Raw genomic sequence first — 7,500 nt, 5'->3', positions numbered from 1 at the left:
TCAATGAAACTTGTTAAAATTTGTCAAAATCATTATTAGTACATTACTTGTGTGATGAAATCTTTATCAGTTTCACTGTGGAATATTCAGGGCATTAACTCATCCAGCTTTGGTTGTAAAATTAAAGCCCTGGAATTTAAGAAAGCATTCAAAACACAGATATAATAATTCTCCAAGAAACATGGCGAAAAACTGATGAAGTGACTCTCTGTCCCACAGGATATTGTGAAATAGCCATTTCCTCCAGAAAACATGTAAAAGTCACACGTGGAAGAGATTCGGGGAGGCATAATTATTTGGCTGAAATTAGAAATAGCCGAATATATTACTACAATCAAAAAGAAGAATCACATATCTGGCTTAGAATTGACAAAAACTAACACAGACAACAAATGATATATTCCTCTGTGCTCTGTACATTCCCCCTCTGAATCTCCCTACTATAATGAAGAGATTTTTGATACTTTCCACAGTCAGATCAACTACTTTCAGGCCCAGGGTAAAGTGTTGATTCATGGAGACCTAAATGCCAGGACAGGATCTTTAGCCGACTACAACTCAGATGAAGGTAATAACCATATATTCGCAGCCATTATCCATCAAACATGGTAAACTTTGCCCGTAATACTTTTGACAAATCAGTCAATAAAAATGGTAAATTGCTCATCGAGCCTTGTAAAAGCCTTGGTCTGTACCTGCTCAATGGTAGGGTCTTAGGGGACTCATTAGGGAGATATACCTACAGCTCACCACTTGGCTGCTCAACAGTTGATTATATGATTACAGATTTGGACCTATTCACTTTCAAAGCATTCACGGTCAAACCACTAACACCTCTGTCAGACCACAGTCAAATTACTATGTATCTTAAAATTAGCGAAAAATACCAACACACACACAAAAGGCCCATACCTGTAATGCTGTACAGCACTAGAGAAACCTACAGGTGGGTTCCATAACAGCAAAGAGGAGTACCTGAAAGCTTTTTGTCAACCTAAAGTGGGTTCTCAAATAGAAACATTTTTAGCACATACTTACCTGCATAATAAAGAGGGCGAAACCATGCAGCCGAAGAACTAAACAACATTTTCCATTACCTGGCAACCATTTCTAATCTTAAACTACCAAAAATCTCATAGGGATAAACAAGAAAAGGAAAAATGGTTTGATCAAGATTGCAAATTAATGAGGAAAAACTTAGGCTCCTGTCAAATAAAAACATAGACAACCCGACAATCCTGGTTTACTTTAGCTATTATGAAGAGCTTAAACAATACAAAACACACTCAGAAAGAAGAGGGAACAGTTCACAAAAAATCAATTAGAGACAATTGAAGAATCTTTAAATTCAAATAATTTCTGGAATAACTGGAATAAACTTAACAAAAGCAACATGAGGAACTTGCCATCCAAAATGGAGGGTATGGAAAAGTCACTTTGAAAACCTCTATGGAAAACACAGTATGAACCCAGAACAAACCCAAATTTACCAAAAAAATGATTGACATGGAAAACACAATAAATAAATATCAAAACCCACTAGACTACCCAGTTACAGAAAAATGAACTAACAGAAAAACAAAAGGCTTGCAGCCAAGAAAGGCAAGTGGCCCTGATGGCATCCTCAATGAAATGATTAAAAATGCAAGCCACAATTTTCATCTGGCTATTCTAAAACTGTTCAACTTGGTTCTGAGTGTCGGATACTTCCCTGATGTCTGGAATGAAGGACTCATTACACCCTTTTCAAAAGTGGAGACAAATTAGACCCTAATAACTACCGGGGCATTTGTGTAAACAGTAATCTGGGGAAGTTATTTTTGTAGCATTTTAAACAATAGAATAATAAACTTCCTTATCGAGCATGATGCCCTGAGTAGAAGTCAAATTGGTTTTTACCAAAATGTAGAACATCAGATCATATTTTCACCCTACACACCTTAATAAATAAATATGTAAACCAAAATAAAACAAAAATATTTGCTTGCTTTGTAGATTTCCAGAAGGCCTTTGATTCTATTTGGCATGATGGCCTATTTTGTAAACTTATTGAATCTGGTGTAGGGGGAAAAGCATACAACATAATAAAAACAATGTATTTAAACAACAAATGTGCAATTAAAATTGGAAACAAACAAACAGAATTCTTCACTCAAAGAACGGGTGTGAGACAGGGCTGTCCTCTATCACCGACCCTCTTCAATATATATATTAATGAATTGGCAAAAGACTCGAAAGCAGTCAACAGCTCCTGGCCTCCTATTAAATGACTCTAAAATCAAATTTCTTCTTTTTATGGACTACTTTGGTTCTGCTGTAAGCCAACAGAAGAGGGTCTACAGCAGAACCTAAATGTCCTGCACAAGTTCTGTCAGACCTGGGCCCTGACTATTAACCCCACAAAAACAAAAATACTAACCTTCCAGAAAAAATCCAGACATCAGAGAAAGAAATTAACCCTTGGTACATATGCAATCCTAACAAGTAAAAGTTACACCTACCTTGGGCTAAAAATCAGTTCAACTGGTAATTTCAACTTGGCCGTGAATGATTTGAAAGAGAAAGCAAGAAGGGCTTTCTATGCCATCATCAAAAAACTATTCAATTTGACATACCCATTAGGATCTGGCTCAAAATATTTCAAACAGTTATCGAACCAATTTCATTATATCGGCAGTGAAGTGTGGGGTCCTCTTATGTACAACGGATTTGAAAAATGGGACAAACACCCAATCAAAACCCTGCATACAGAGTTCTGTAAAAGCATCCTCAAGGTACAGAGGAACACACCTAACAATGCATGCAGGGCTGAATTAGGCCAATACCCTTTACTAATTAAAATTGAAAAAAGAGCTATCAAATTCTTGAACATCTCAAAACAAGCGACCCCAACTCCTATTGTTATAAAGCCCTAAAAAGCCAAGAGATGAGTGTAAAACAAGTCCCCTCATCCCAGCTAGTCCTGAGACTCACACATACTAATAGTACAACTAACACAACTAATAGTCAGCCTCAGGACCTTGCCACCCCTTTCTCAAACAATTAAGCCCTAACCAAATTATAAATGCAGAAAAACAAAATTACTTATCATATTGGACTGAAACAACAAAAAGACAAAATAAACTTCAATATTATTTGGCCCTAAACAGAGAGTACACTGTGGCAGACTACCTATCCACAGTCACTGATACCAGACAGAGAAAAACCTTGACCAGGTACAGGCTAAGCAATCACAGTCTGGCTATTGAGAAAGGGCAGACACAGGCAAACCTGGCTGCCCAGAGAAACAGGCTGTGCCAATTGCAACCAAGGTGCCATAGAAACAGAGCTTCACTTCTTGGCTGAATGCTGCCAATGGAAAGACATACGAGATCAATTCTTTCCTAAATTCAGAGAAATGCATCAGACCTTCACAACTTTAAGGATCTAAGTCTAAGAATACTATTAGGCTTAGGAACAAAAGCATAAGAGTCACAGCAAGATATATAGATGCTTGCGCATAAACAAAGGAGTCACTTCATCGGTGAAGCACACAAAAACTCCACACACACACACTGCCGTTTGCAGTAATGTATGATGCATGATGTTTTGTTTTATGTCTTTACACACTACTACATTACATGTATGCTTTGGCAATACAAATTGTATTTTTGTCATGCCAATAAAGCTCAATTGAATTGAATTGAATTGAATTGAGAGAGAGAGAGAGAGGTGCAAGAGAGAGAGAGAGAGAGGAGAGAGAGAGAGAGAGTCTGGAGAGAGAGAGAGAGAGAGAGAGAGATCTGAGGAAAAATGGAGATCCCTTTCTCTCGATTATCTGCCTGTCAGATCCCTTTCTCTCTCGAACCTCTGCCTGGCCCTCTGTGTGTGTGTGTGTGTGTGTGTGTGTGTGTGTGTGTGTGAGAGAGAGAGTGTGTATGAGTCTGTTTCTAACTCATTACTACATTTCTTTCTCTCTTTCCTCTCCCAGTCTAGTTGTCTCTCTCTCTCTCTCTCTCTCTCTCCGGCCTGAGGCTGCAGCCTTGCACATGGAGGCTTGCTTGTTCTTATTTCACCATTTTGGAGTCTGCAGTTGCCCTTGTAGCTTGGGGTGTGTATGAATAATTTAAGATGGTCAAACAAGCAACATTGTTTTCAGGTGTTATTTGGTTTTTGGCCTTACCAGCCCTGCTATTGTGAAGGATTTGACTAGGGCATTACCAAGAGCATTAGGTAGAGAGCCTCTGGTCTTCCCAGCAGGATGCCCCAAGCGAGGAGTCTCTAGCACCACAGTGTTCTCTCTCTGCATTTTGTAGGCTACACACTTGTCGTACATCTGCTGCATAAAACAACAAAGAAAATGTATAAATGTCTCAGATCCTCTGTTAATTGTGATTGCTAGATTTTTAACCATGTTGGCATAACATAGCATAACGTCTGTGCTATGCTATGCTTCCGTTGGAGCACAACTTCTTACATGATTCTGTGCGTTAATTGAGCAATAAGCCCACAGAGGCCGTTCTATATTGTGAATATAGCACAGCTGAGGGGTGTTGTTAGGCACGAAGCGAGTGAAGCGAATGCCGTTATTCACGATATAGAACGGCCTCAAGGGGGTTATTGCTTTTATAAAACGACAACCACATATATGACATTAAAAATTGATACAAAATAAACAAATAATCATGAAACTTAAAAGCTATTTCATCTACAAATGTCCATTCTTCCGAGGAGTCCTCATAGAATAGTTCCACCGCTTGTAGATTCTTATCGGAAAAAGTAGCTCAGCAACTTTGAATTTTAACTGTTATGTATTCTAAGCGCATTAATATAGAACGAAATGCAGTCTCAGCCGTGCTATCGGGAAAATATACAACGGCATCGAATGCGATTCAACCAATCATAATAAAGGACTGAACTATCCCTTTTATAAGGGTATTAATATTTATGTTGTAGACATAGAGCCCCGTCCACTCAGAGCATCGTGTACTCATTGACGCCACCTGCAGGCTCTCTCTGCACCCTCTCTCTCTGCACTCCTCTCTCTCTCTGTGAGGATCATTGTAGCATTAATCAGGCCCCATCAGTCACTGTGCCACACAGTGCCGCGCTCTGTCACACACACCCCAGTCCCCCCAACATACACACTCACATACACACACGCCCTGGCTGGCACATGTCAACCTAATCCATTTAGTAATCCATCATCCTCTGCCATGTTCCGCAGGACAGCCGGTGGGGAGGGGACTGTCTGGCATTGTTTTGGCAAGTGAAGGGTCGCTGTAATCCCAAACGCAGACAGAGAGTTTATTTCAGCGGTTAAATTCTTTAAAAGGCTTGACCGCATGAAGTGAGGGAGTGAGCGAGTGCCACACGTGTGTTTGTGTGTGTGTTTGTGTGTGTGTGTGTGTGTCTGTGTGTGTGTGTGTGTGTGTGTCTGTGTGTGTGTGTGTGTGTGTGTGTGTGTGTGTGTGTGTGTGTGTCTGTGTGGCCGTGTGGCCGACAGCACCGCGCGTGAGTTTCACAGCCCTGTGCCAAACCATGGCAATATAAAATCTTAAACATTGCGCCCGTTGTAACTGCCATTGTTAATGCAGCAGAGAAAGATATGCTTTGGACACTTGTACTAAACATGTGCCTCGTCACAGTACTACGAATCGCCTTTAAACAAGCCTTGGCCAGTGGCCACATCTACAAACAACTGGCGCAAACCCATGACCCTGTCCCGCAACCATCATCGGGCGGTGAAGACTCACCTGTGGATTTTAACAACTACTTGCGCCAACTTCAATGCCATGAATGGACAATGTTTGAGAGTCATGAAAGACAATTCAGGAAATCATTGGATACTAAGCTACTCCAAGAAAGAACTTACTTTGCCTGCTCCAGCTGTGACTGTGGTGGTGTGTTACCTCCACCAAATACACCCTTGCATTATGGTAATTGCAATCCACCATCCACACTGTATAATGCACTCAGACTCTGACCATCACCTCGAATCAGTTGCCCATATTGTTAATGGCTGTACTATGTACAAAGGACTTTATACTGCACCATCTAATCAATTGTTGACCTTGTATAAACATTTGCCTTATTATACAGAATGGTTTAACAGCTCCACTGATGTGTTTTGTAGTATCCCTAACACCCTGATGTTGTGTTTTAGACCGAGACAGAAGGGAAGTACTTATACTCTGAAATAGGATGTGTAATGATTCTACATGGACATGGCTTTAATGATTAAAAATCATGAAGTACCAACCCATAATGGACAAATCTATGTGACCTAGGCTATCAATGCAAGCTAGTGGTATTGATCTTTGGCAGCTTGGGGCATGTCCACAATCTTGTTTCAGTGGGTTAAGGCTGGCAGGGCCTCCAGCAGAAAAACAAAACAGCTTAGCAAAGTTTTGGTCCATATCTGCAGTTATAGGCAGCCTTGCAGTATGGCTAGGAGATGTTTTTGTACCCCTGAATACCATTGAGTGACAAAGTCCTATCTTATCTTGTGTATGTGTGTGTGTATGTGTGTGTGTGTGTGTGTGTGTGTGTGTGTGTGTGTGTGTGTGTGTGTGTGTGTGTGTGTGTGTGTGTGTGTGTGTGTGTGTGTGTGTGTGGCCGCAGGGTCGGTTGCACCGCTGCGAGTTTTACAGCCCTGTGCCAAACCATGGCAATATAAAAATCTTTAAACATTGCCTGCTGTAACTGCCATTGCTTAATGCAGCAGAGAAAGATATGCTTTGACACTTGTACTAAACATGTGCCTGCCAATACAGTACTACCTAATCGCCTTTAAACAAGCCTTGGCCAGTGGCCACATCTACAAACAACTGGCGAAAACCCATGACCCTGTCCAAGTAACCATCATCAGGTGAAGACCCACCTGTGGATTTTTAACAATCCATTTATGTTTAAACTTCAATGCTAAGGAATGGACAATGTTTGAGAGTCATGAAAGACAATCCAGGAAATCATTGATACTAAGCTACTCCAAGAAAGAACTTACTTTTGCTGCGTCGGTCAAAGCTAGCTAGACTGCAGGTGTTACACCAATTTGCATTATGGTAATTCTGCAATCCACCATCCACACTGTATAATGCACTCAGACTCTTGACCATCACCTCGAATCAGTTGCCCATATTGTTAATGGCTGTACTATGTACAAAGGACTTTATACTTGAATGCCATCTAATCAATTGTTGACCTTGTATAAACATTTCCATACAGATGCCAGAATGGTTTAACAGCTCCACTGATGTGTTTTGTAACATCCCTAACACCTCTGATGTTGTGTTTTAGACCGAGACAGAAGGGAAGTACTTCTATACTTGAAATAGGGGATGTGTGTAATGATCTCTACATGGACATGGCTTTTAATGATAAAATCATGAAGTACCAACCCATACGGACAAATCTATGTGACCTAGGGCTATCAATGCAAGCTAGTGGTGTTTGATCTTTGGCAGCTTGGGGCATGTCCACAATCTTGTTTTCAGTGGGTTAAGGCTGGCAGGGCTCTCC

At 40.6% G+C, this 7,500-nt stretch overlaps 1 protein-coding gene across 1 annotated transcript in view; it reads left to right on the top strand.

Annotated features, from left to right (window-relative positions):
- Positions 1 to 7,500, top strand: part of galt (galactose-1-phosphate uridylyltransferase) — an 87,222-nt gene that overhangs the window by 49,496 nt on the left and 30,226 nt on the right. The window lies entirely within an intron of this gene.

This window comes from Alosa alosa, chromosome 12 (assembly GCF_017589495.1).
Source record: "Alosa alosa isolate M-15738 ecotype Scorff River chromosome 12, AALO_Geno_1.1, whole genome shotgun sequence".
Lineage (NCBI taxonomy): Eukaryota > Metazoa > Chordata > Actinopteri > Clupeiformes > Clupeidae > Alosa > Alosa alosa.
This window is presented reverse-complemented; position numbering and strand designations above follow the sequence as displayed.